The sequence below is a fragment of the Gorilla gorilla genome, chromosome 10, assembly GCF_029281585.2.
Source record: "Gorilla gorilla gorilla isolate KB3781 chromosome 10, NHGRI_mGorGor1-v2.1_pri, whole genome shotgun sequence".
NCBI lineage: Eukaryota > Metazoa > Chordata > Mammalia > Primates > Hominidae > Gorilla > Gorilla gorilla.
The window spans coordinates 85,457,696-85,470,054 of record NC_073234.2 but is presented as its reverse complement, the minus strand read 5'-3'; the positions used below and the strand labels follow the sequence as shown (position 1 = coordinate 85,470,054).

The 12,359-nt window shown below is 36.6% G+C and overlaps 1 protein-coding gene across 1 annotated transcript in view; it reads left to right on the top strand.

Annotated features, from left to right (window-relative positions):
- LOC134756602 (protein enabled homolog) overlaps positions 1-11,828 on the top strand; it is a 101,501-nt gene extending 89,673 nt beyond the window's left edge. The window contains exon 5 of the mRNA XM_063694533.1: positions 9,584-11,828. The gene's annotated coding sequence lies outside the window, so the exon portion shown is untranslated. The remainder of the gene's footprint in view (positions 1-9,583) is intronic.
- Positions 11,829-12,359: the final 531 nt, after the last annotated feature.

The following is a 12,359-nucleotide window of genomic DNA, read 5'->3' as shown; positions in this document are numbered from 1 at the left end:
ATATTAATATTTTACTTCCAGTGACTGCAAGGAGAATTTTGGACTGAGATAATGATGATGACATTAAAGGTATGCAACAGGAAGTTTTATTAGGGTTCTCCAGGTAAATGAAAAACAATAAGAAACGTAAATATTAATAGATTAGATAGAGAAGAGAGTTATTATGGGAATTGGCTCACATTACTTTGGAGACTGAGAAATTCCATGATATGCCATCTACAAGCTGGAAAGCCAGGGAAGCTGGTAGCATCGTTCAGTCCAAGTCCAAAGTCCTGAGAACTTCAGGCAGTAAGGGGATGCTGGATTAAGTTCCAGTGTTCAAAGATCAGAGAACCTGGAGTTTTGATGTGCCAGGGCAGGAGAAGATGAGTGTCTCAGCTCCAGAGAGCAAGCAGATTCAGCTTTCTCTTGCCCTTTTGTTCTATCCAGGCCCTCAGCCAATTGGATGTTGCTCATCCATGGGGGAGGGTGGATCTTCCTTACTGAGTCCACTGATTCAAATGCCAATCTCTTCCAGAAACAGCTGCACAGACATACTTAGGAATAATGCTTTACCAGTTATTACCAGCTGGGTATCCCTTAACTCAGTCAAGCTGGCATCGAAAATTAACCATCACAGAAATCTACACCCAATTTAAAGAGAATGTGGACCAGGACAATTTGATATGTAAGATTTGTGCCAAGGAGTAGCTGAAAATAAGATGAGATGGATAGATAGGTTTTTATTCATGTTCAGTATCTAGTGGATCAGTTCCGCTTATCTTATTGATTTAATTAACCTTTGATATATCATGGGCAATTATAATAGTTCTCAGCTAACCCAAGAAAATAGATTTATTATTACCTCCTTCTTATAGATGAGGAAACTTGAGGCCCAAGGAGGTTAAATAACTTGCCTAAGGTCAAAAGACTAAGGATGTGGTGTAGTTAATATCTGAACCTATGCAATCTCATTTCTGAGCCTATGCTCTTAAACACTGCCTTTACTGGCTTTCCTTGTCTATCATATATGTTACAAATATCTTTTCAATTTCTCATTTATAATTTTAATTTTGTATATGGTCTTTCTTACTGGATGATATTTAAAATTTTATGTAGAGGCCAGGTGCAGTGGCTCATGCCTATAATGCCAGAACTTTGAGAGACTGAGGCAGGAGGATCACTTAAGCCCAGGAGTTCAAAGTTGCAGTGATTCATTGGGGCCTGTCAGGAGGGGCGGGGTAGGGGGAGGGAGAGCATCAGGAAAAATAGCTAATGCGTGCTGGGCTTAATACCTAGGCAGTGGGTTGATAGGTACAGAAAACCACAATGGCACACATTTACCTACGTAACAAACCGGCACATCCTGCACATGTATCCTGGAACTTAAAATAAAATAACAAACAAACAAAAGTTGCAGTGATATGATTGTGCCACTGCACTCAAGCCTAGGCAGCAGAGCAAGACTCTGTCTCTAAAATAAATTAAAATTTAAAAAATCACAAAATTTTATGTAATCAAAGTTTCAATATTTTTCTTAATTTTATTTAGTTTTGTTTCATAAGAAAGGCTTAGTATAAAGAATAATAAAATATTTCCTATTATATTTTCTTTTGAATTTTTAACTTTTATTTTTAACTTTATGATAATTAATCATGAATCTTTTATTGTATTTGTCTATGGCCTGAAGTAGAGATCTAATTTTACTTTTCTTCCAAATGGCTAGCCAATTATCCTCAAAATATATCCTTTTTTAAATGACTTGACATGCCACCTTGATACAGTAGATGTTTAGAAATTTGCCAGTTGCTGGACATTCTACCAATAAGTGTTTCATTCTGGTTAAGAAGAATTCTTTCAAAAGTGTAACCCTGGAAGGAATATTAGTTAGAAACACTGTAATGTAAATTAGTTAGATAATACTGGGTATCTATTGATACCCAGCTGAGATAAATGTAGCTAAAAATAGTAATTTTGGCTCTGGAGGTCAAATCTTCCTGGGGACAAGGAAGTTAAAAGTAGAAAAGTTAATTTTTAATGTGGCATGAATGAGAGAAACTATTGTCTTCTTCACAACTGTTGTCATTGACAAAAAGCTCTCACATTTTTTGATGACAATTACTGAAGTATTATCTGGCACCAATTGAAATAATAAGGACTTATAATACGGCTTTTTAGTAAGCAAATCACTCCAAATTTTTCTACTATTTTTCAGCTTTAAACCAATGAAAAAGCCATAAAAATAGCCATAAGGATAAATAGTCCAATGAAGGCTCTTTCTTTGTAAATGTGAAACTAAGATCGATTTTGGGAGAAAATGTCAAATCTTTTCATTTCCTCTGGGGACAGCATTATGCAGGTATGTTAGTAGTCTTTCTGTAGAGTATCAGGAAATCCATCCGCAAATAATGAATAATTTCCTCCCATTTCACTATGTGCATGCTCTGAACAATTAATGTCCTTACTTGCCTTCACAATGGTTCAGTGTGATCTAACACAGATTGAGCCATCTGTCTGTGTTTTCTTCCATTTGCAACATTTGTTCTTCCTGCTGATCTGACTGCTTCTTTTCTCTGCTTTCTGATTCAGATTGAGCAAGCTTTCCCAGAAATGTACTTGTTAGCCAGAAGCAAGTCTCTTGGACTACAGAAATGTAAAATATTCTCCTACTATATTCATCCTGTTAGTAATGTTTTTAAAAACCTTTTTTTAAAAAGTATATTGCCTGGAAAGCATACTAGGTTCTTACAGAATTTTTAACCTCTTGGCAAAATCAAATATATGTAAATCTAAAATCACGTTTGGAAGAAATAAATACAATTTTCTGTAAATGTGGTCCTAAGGATCATTAGTGTCTTGTTCTAGTGAAGTTCCAACATTCCTTCTTAAGAAGAGCATCTCAGTACATCCTACTGGAATCAGCTGGCTTCCTCTTGAAGTACATTATTTTCATGTTCCCTCAGTGAAAGTCTTCCAGTGATAAATCCTGTTTTCAATTTTTTTTGGATAGTGTCTTTATTTTATTTTCCTTCTCAGAAGATCTTTCAGTTGTATATTATTTCATTATCTTCTGACTCCTTTTTTTAAAGCAATGGGGTCTTGCTCTGTTGCCTAGGATGGACTCAAACCCCCTGGCTCAAGCAATTCTCCCACCTCAGCTTCCTGAGTAGCTGGGACTACAGGTGCACAACACCACACCTGGCCCATTGTTATTATTAAGAAATTAAGCTGTCGTTTAATTGTGTCCCCTTTGTTGGGTAATCTATCATTTCTTTCTAGTTGCTTTTAAGATTTTCTTCTTGTCTTTGTTGTTTTGCAGCTTCACTCTATGTTGGGGTGGGAATTTCTTTTATTTATACGGTTCGGGATTTGTTGACCTTCCTGAATATGATAATTGATGTCTTTCATCAACTTTTTAAAATTATTAGTCATTATTTCTTTAAATATTACTTCTCCTTATTTGAATTACCTCTTCCTGGAATGCTAATTAGCTCTTCTCACTCTATATTCTATGTTTGTAAACCTGTCTATACCTGTCTGTCTCTCTGAGCTGCAATTTGAATATTTTTTCAATTTTATAATCCATTCATTAATTCTAATTAGCTGTATCTAATCTGCTTTTTAACCTTTTGATTGAGTTTTAAACTTCATTACATTTTCATTTTTGAAAGTTCAGTATGGTTAGTTTTCAAATTTTCCTGATGAGTTTTGTCTCATTGATTTGTTTTTCATTGCTCATATTTGTCAATCCCTGTTATATTTCTGAAGACATAGTTAACAAATTTTTTTGTCTAATAGTTTCAATACCTGAAGTATGTCAGGGTCTTGTTATTCACTGTGTTGTTTACTCCTGTTTCTGATGGCTTATTTTCTTTTGTGTTTGTGATTTTAAAATTGTTATTAAATAATACTTGGAACTTTATCTGTAGAAATTCCTTGAAGCTAGCATAAATGTACGCTCCTCTAGGGAGAGAGGCCTATAAACACAACACACCCAACTCCACTTAAGTTTCACCTTCCATTAATATAGATTTAGGCCCTAAATTCTTGTGAGGGTCAGAAAAAGGTCACAGTTTTCTGTGGAGAGACTTAAGCAAACAAACAAACTTTTATCCAGAGCCAATGCTGTGACAGGTTGTCTATTTGATTACAAGGTCAAGTTTCTTTTTTTTCTAGTTCACTCTTTCCCTGAGATGGTAGGCCTTCCAGGGCTCCACCTTTATGCAGCATGATCTTTGTTCCCATACTGTCTTCTGCACAGTAGCTCTAACCTACCATGACTCAGAGTTGGCCAAGAATTTGCTGGCTTCAGAGTTTTCATATCTTCTTGATCTTGTGTTCCTGATGCAGTCCTATATTTGGTGGATTTCTCTTAGTTTATTGCAGGCTCATTCAATAATTAAAGTGAACTATATTTAATTTTATAGAACATTTTTAGATGTTCTGTGGAAGGAAGGTTTTTTGGATCTCTCCAATATTCTACCACGCTACTGATATTATTTCTCTTTCATTTTTGAAAGATAATTTCACTAAATATAGAATTTTAGGTTGATTTTTATTTCTTTCAACACTTTAAATATTTCACTCCATTCTCTTCTTGCTTGCGTCATTTCTGATGAGAAGTCTGCTATGCTTTATTATCTGTTTTTCTGTATATGTGAGGTGTTTTTTCCACCTTGCTTAAAAAAATTAATTAATATTTTTGGTATAAATTTTTAAGGGGTACAAGTGCAGTTTTTGTTACATTAATGTATATTGTAATGGTGAAGTCTGGGCAAGATTTCCTTTGTCTTTAGTTTTCTGAAATCTGAATATGCTTAGGTGTGGGTTCTTTCTGTTTTTGTATTTATACTATTTGGTATTTTCTGAGCTTGCTGTATCTGTGGTTTAGTGGCTATCATTAATTAAGGAAAATTACGGGCCATTAATCCTTCAAATATTTCTTCTGCTCTGTTTTTTCTTTCTTTCTCTGATATTACAATTATATATATGTTTCATCTTTTGCAGTTGTCCCACAGTTCTTGGATGTTCTGTTCTGTATTTTTTCATTCTTTTCACTCTTTGCATTTCAGTTTGGAAATTTTCTACGGGACTATTTATCTAAAAGGTCATTGATTCTTTCCTTAGCCATGTTAAGTCTACTGATGAGCTCACTGAAAGCATTCTTCATTCCTGTCACTCTATTTTTATTTCGGGCATTTCTTTTTGATTCTTTTGGAGAATTCCCATCATTTTGTTTATATTACCATCAGGTCTTGTGTTTATCTACTTTTTCCACTAGAGCCCTTAACATACATTTTAAATTTCCTATCTTATAATTCCAACATCTGTGACATAACTGAGTCTCATTGTTATGGTTGCTGTATTTTTTCAGACTATTTTTTTCTTGCCTTTAGCTTGCTTTGTAATTTTATGTTAAAAGCTAGACGTGTTATATCAGGTAATAGGAACTGAGGCAAATAGGACTTTAGTAAGAAGATGTATGTCAATCTGGCTAGGAATCAGAGACTTCAGATTTCTCTAGTGTTCTGGGATTTTTGTTTTTATTTTGTCTCCAGTCTTCATATGTACCTCATATGTACTGTTCTTCAAAGACAGTCTGTGTCTTGCAGCTCTTTCAGCTATATTCCACTGTTATTATATTTGAGATTTCCCAGTATGGTGGTAGGGTATGTGGGAGGAGAAGCACTTCATAATTTTCTGATTGACTGTCACTCTTTTAGTGGTCTAAGCCTTGAGTCTATGGCCTTCACCAATGTTTCTGTCCTTTTTTTCAGTGTTATAGCATTTATCCCCTACTCTCTACTCTCTACTCTCTGGCTGCAATATTGTCAATCTATTTCCTAAGGCTTGTCTCCAGTTGACTATGGTCTCTCTCCCCACCCTTAAATGAAATAGGAAGGCCAAAAGGGGCTGAAGTGGGCAGGAATTCTTTTTCCCCACCTGGGATAAGTTATCAGAATTACACTTTGGCAAAGAAGTTTTCTCTGGAGAGTAGGCCTTCGTTATGGGGAAGAATCTACATGTGGTTTGCACATAGATCCCCTTCAGAAGCCCCCTTTTCCTGCCAGAACCCAGAGTGAATTTTTCTGGGATCTTCATGATGAAAACTTGGTGAGACTCAGAAAGACCATAAAAGTGTGAGACCTGCAGTCTCCAGGAGTTTCTTATTCTCACACTAGTCTACACTCAGCCTCCAGCAATTTATCAAAACTATTACTTTTAAGTGTTTCTAACAGTTTATGTCTCCAGTGACTTCTGCTCCAAGTTAAGCAGATATAAGTTGCTTTATTTCTCTGGAAGAACATGCCTCTGCAGATTTCAGGATGGTGGTTTGATCCAAAGCATTAGTTCTATGATGGGTTCAAGTAGAGTCATTGATTTTTTTAGTTAGATCAGATTGTTCTTGTTGTAAAGAGGTCAGTGACAACTTCTAAGATCTTTAAATGTTGGAGATGAAACAAATTTACTACTGACTTAAGAGTTTCGATATAGTTTGGGTTCTTTGTTTTCAAACGAAAGAAACTGTCTAGCTAACTTAAGTGAAAAGATATTTGTCAGAAGGATATTAAGAACCAAGGCAGCTCTGGGCATCAGTAAACAAGAACTATAGGAAAGTTTTATCAGCAAAATTTTAGTTAAAACATCTCCACTAAGTGTTCAACTGTTTTCAATACATTTATTCATCTACTCAAGATTCCAATTTCAGGAATTCTGGGACAAAGGTGTTGAGGTGGCTGCAGAGTTTTTAAATATTCTTGAATTCCTGCATAAAATTAGAAGAAGCAGCTAGATAGCAAAACTATCTGGAGATCATTTACAACAGAAAGAGATTATAAGATGTCCCCCACAGCCTAAACTACCAGTATCTTCAGGCCTGTGGTTATCATTGTCTTTGTTGAAGAAATCTATAAAATTCAGGATGGTGATGATTTTTATAAGGAGGGAATAGTCTTTGGGATGAGCTAAATGAAGGGGGTTCTGAAATGGCTGAAAAAGTTCTTTACTTAATGTAGATGGTAGTTGAAAGATTGTTTGCATTGTAGTAATTCACTAAACCATATATTTGTGTTTTTTACCGTATCTGTGTTTTATAATAAAAAGGCTATAAATTTTTAAAATTATATTCTGGAAAAAGAGAATATAATTATCTGGCCTAATTTGTTATACAGAGATATCCTGTATGGGATATGTCAGTCCCACCAGATTGTGTTCATAGGGTTAGAAGTTATTCCCCAAAAGGAAATAAGGTTCCTTCCAGATGGATAAATGAATGCTAGGCTGCCCAAACCCAATAATTTTCTATTACAATACAACATTTTTATAAATTTGGGATAGCCCTCTTGTGGTATATATCAATTCTATTATTGTAAGCAGCAAACAAATTATGTGAGTAAGGCCATTCAAAAGAAGAAAGTTCTAAAATTCAGCCACTAGGAAATGAACGAATTAAAAAAAATAGTTTTATAAGCAATGGTTTTACAAGTGTTAGTGTGTAGCTAACTAAAGACGACACTTTAACAGTATTTATAATGAACAAATATATTGAATATGGAGTACTTTTCCCATTGCTTATTTTTGTTGACTTTGTTGAGGATCAGATGGCTGTATGTGTGCAGCTTTATTTCTTCATTCTATTCCATTGGTCTATGTGTCTGTTTTTGTACCAGTTACTGTAGTCTTATAGTATAGTTTGAAATCAGGTAATGTGATACCTCTAGCTTGAACTGAATTGAGAATAAATGTGCTGTAAGAAAGTGAAGACAAAAATATAGACTATGGCTAGAAGTCTGAATGAGAAGAGAAAATAGTTGGTGGTATTAGGAGGAATATGAATTAAGGAGTTGATTTTTTAACATGAGAGGAACTAATTACCATCTGAGAGTATGCTGCTAGTAGAGAAGGAAAATTTCACATGGTGAAAGAGAAAGGTAGTAAGGTCAAGAAGAGGTTAGAGAGTCTGGGATCAAGGACACAGCTAGAGCTGTTGCATAAGCATATGTAATATTTTTTTCTTTAGTGAAACCACTCAAACATAACTTGCATAATTCACATATTACCTTAGTTCTTTGAGGCAACCTTAGATATGGGTGAGACTGAACGCAGCATTATCCTGTGGATTGTAGACTTACAAAATTTTTGTTAAGATTTATATGAATTTCCTTGGTGCTTGTGATCTCATAGTCATTTCTTACTCTGGCTCTTTTTTTTCAATTTACTCAGTCTAGTTTATAGATCATACACCACCCTGTTCATGTAGCCTATGTTTCATAGCATGTTAACTCAGTACTGGATTTTGGGCTTTTTCCTTAATAAGGCCATTAAAAACATTTGGCAGGGCACAGTGACCCACACCTGTAATCCCAGCACTTTGGGAGGCCGAGGCGGGAGGATCACCTGAGGTTGGGAGTTCAAGACCAGCCTAACCAACACGGAGAAACCCCGTTTCTACTAAAAAAATACAAAATTAGCTGGACTTGCTGGCGCATGCCTGTAATCCCAGCTACTCAGGAGGCTGAGTCAGGAGAATTGCTTGAACCCGGGAGGCGGAGGTTTCAGTGAGCCGAGATCGTGCCATTGCACTCCAGCCTGGGCAACAAGAGAGAAACTCTGTCTCAGAAAAAAAAAATTCACATTCACAGCATATATATGTAGACATTTTTGCTGAAGGCTGGTAATATGCAGGGATTCATTTCATATCACAGTAAAATAAAAACTCAACTTGAAGTCAGCCTCCTGTACCTTTCTTATTCTTCTCAGTTTCTGTCCTCTTCTCTAAGGAGCAAAATCTCAGTTTCTCTTACTCTTTAGTAGCAGAATAATTTCGTTCTCTATGTCCCCTGTACCTAAAGTCAGCTTGAGGAAATCGTGGCCTATCAAAACCCAGTAAAGTGCTCAGCAGAACAAATGGGCCTTCTTTAGAAATGTTTTTTTGCATCCCTCACATAAATTTGTAGCCAATTTCAGGTCTTTTCCTTTTTCAGGGCTCATAATGAAAAAAAATTTTTTTTTTTTAAAGAATGTGCCATTAAACAAAATAATACTATATCTGAGCTGGAAGAAAACTTAAACACTGCCCCTTACCCCTGTATTTTACCAAAATGAATGAGGCAGGTCATATAGTTTTCATACTCTTGAGCTTCTAAAACTCTTTTATATAAATGTTTTAGTTTATAAAACACCTCAAGTTTCCGAACCAGACCATGTTTTTCATTAAGACACCAAAGTCACATAATTTCTTCAATGTTTAATTTAAACTGTGATGTCATTGGTAGGGATCTTTTATTGGCCATCATGGTACACTGTCATTACATATTCCTAAAAATCCCTATGTCAGATTTACTGTTCTCTCTACTAAGAGAAAACAAAATCTCTGAATTTGCTTTGGTAACTGCTATACCTCACTTTTCTTAAGTTAATGAAGCTTTCCTCTGAAAAAGCCAAAAGGGTTCTATATCTTTTCCTGAGGATGGTTTGTTGAGTCTGTATGGAGAATCAAGAAAACGGTTTATAACATTAAATTTGCCACTAGCTGCTTATGTCAACTAGTTATGTCAGTTATGATATAACCAAACCTAATTATTTATTAATTGCCTCTTCACAGAGATGAAATAAAGAAGAAAAAGAAAGTGTTTGAGAATAGCTTAACAATTAAAAGCAACTTAGAAGACATGAACATAGCGAAATGACCCAGTGAGTCCAACATAGTGCTCTAGGGATGCTGAAGTGACCAATCAATGATGAGGAAGATGACAAGTACATATCACATGCTGTCCTCACCTGTGAGACGGTATCTAAAATATCAACAAGAATACTTCCTGTGGGAAGTATTTTAATAGGAGGATAAAAAGGAGCCTGTGATTTCAGAAAATGATGTTCCTGTATCCAAGGAAAATACTCTCCCAGGACAAGCACAGCAGACTTTCCAGGTTCAAGATGTCGTTCCAGATTCCAGATTCAAGAAGCCATTATATTAATGCAAATTTAACTTGATGAAAAAAATTTCATGCTGTGTCTATGAAATGTGAGTAGAAATCATTACAGTGGCCGGGCGCGGTGGCTCACGCCTGTAATCCCAGCACTTTGGGAAGCCGAGGCTGTTGGATCACCTGAAGTTGGGAGTTCGCGACCAGCCTGACCAACATGGAGAAACCCTGTCTCTACTAAAGATACAAAATTAGCTGGGCGTGGTGGCACATGCCTGTAATCCCAGCTACTTGGGAGGCTGAGACAGGAGAATCGCTTGAACCCGGAAGGCGGAAGTTGTGGTAAGCCGAGATTGTGCCATTGCACTCCAGCCTGGGCAACAAGAGCAAAACTCCATCTCAAAAAAAAAAAAAAAGAAAGAAAGAAATCATTACAGTAACATTAATAAAAGTAAGATGACAAAATATCTGAGGCATGGATAGCATAAAAGGCACCATTACTAAGAGAAGTTACCTATTGCTGGAACATGGAATTGTAAGAATAGAGAAAGTGGGGAGATTACCATCTGATGAGCAACATAAGGTTAGATGAGGGAGGCCTGGGTTTTGTGGAGAAGGGGTAAATGATGACTATAATGTCTGAAGACTAAGAAAATCAGAAAGACTGCTCTCAGCAGGCAAGAACGTTTTATTTGATACGTATGACCACATGTGAAAAGAACATCTTATCTGATTCTGTATGTGTTACTCTGATTCTATGCGTGCCAGTAGTGTTATATTTCTGCATTGGACATGGGAAAATTGTAAACATCAATGATCAGATGTTTTCTAGGACCTTCTGAGGAGTCACAGAATCCTTCAGAAAGAGAAGACTGGAGTTGGTAACTTAAAGCAAAAATTAATGGAATATTGATTGGGTTTGAGATATGTGTGAGCCTAATAATTCACAATTGAACAGTGGAGAATAATAGTGTAACTACCATTTATTGAGTACCTTCACTATACCAGGTACTGTATTGGTATAGTGAGTACATCTCACTATACCAGGTACTGTACCTGATATAGTGAGATGAATTAGATGCATTCCAAAGACTGGAATTTGTAACTTAATAGGAAGTTCCAAGACGGCATGTTTATACAAGAAAAGCCTGGTAATTTCAACCCAGGGATGATGAGATAGTATCATCTACTTTGTGCTTTATTGCAGAAGTTAAGACATGAGCTAAACTTGGGTTATTAGTGGAGAAGTAATTATCAAAATCTTGTCTTCACCTTGCTACCTTTTCAAACACTAATCACTAGCTGATATTACTATGCTAAACACGTGAATAGAATCCCAAATATCATGGAGGTTATCTTCTAGTAAGGGAAAAAGATCACAGACAAGTAGATAAATATTAAAGTAATTTCAGATAGTAATATTGCTGTGAAGAAAACATGATGGTGAAATGGGTGAGGTTAACTTTAATTAGGGTGGGTAGGGAAGGTTTCCCTGAGGAGGCAAAATTTGAGCTGATTGTCAATATGAAATCAGCCATCTGAAGATCTGGCAGAAAATAATTTCAGATAAATAAAGTAAATATTTGGGAAATTTTCTGATTATTAAATTCGGATGGTCTATTTTATAGCCCTGTACTGTTTCAGAATTGACAATATTTCATTGAATGAAGAGTTTCAGTTTGTCCTGGGAAGTATTTCCCCTAACTCTTTTAATATTTAAACACTCAGTGGTCCAGTTTGTTTCTAAGATTCCACTATCAATATACTGGCTAGCCTCTTGTATGGAGGCCTCTTGTGGTCTTTTCTGCTTCTGTTCCTGCTGCTAAAGGAGAAAGCATCTCCCTAGCTGTGGTAGATCGTTTATAAAGACTGCTGCAATAATTCCTCCCATCTGTATACATTTCTCTTTTCTTTTTTTTTTTTTTGAAACAGAATCTCGCTCTGTCTCCCAGGCTGGAGTGCAGTGGTGCGATGTCGGCTCACTGCAAGCTCCGCCTTCCGGGTTCATGCCATTCTCCTGCCTCCGCTTCCCGAGTAGCTGGAACTACAGGCGCCCACCACTAAGGCCGGCTAATTTTTTTTTTTTTTTTTTTTTTTTTTTTTTTTTGAGACGGAGTCTCACTCTATGGCCCAGGCTGGAGTGCAGTGGCGCAATCTCGGCTCACTGCAAGCTCCGCCTCCCGGGTTCACGCCATTCTCCTGCCTCAGCCTCCTGAGTAGCTGGGACTACAGACGCCCGCCACTGCACCCGGCTAATTTTTTGTATTGTTAGTAGACACGGGGTTTCACCGTGGTCTTGACCTCCTGACCTCGTGATCCGCCTGCCTCGGCCTCACAAAGTGCTGGGATTACAGGTTTGAGTCACCGCGCCTGGCTAATTTTTTGTATTTTTAGTAGAGACAGGGTTTCACCGTGTTGGCCAAGATGGTCTCAATTTCCTGACCTCGTGATCCG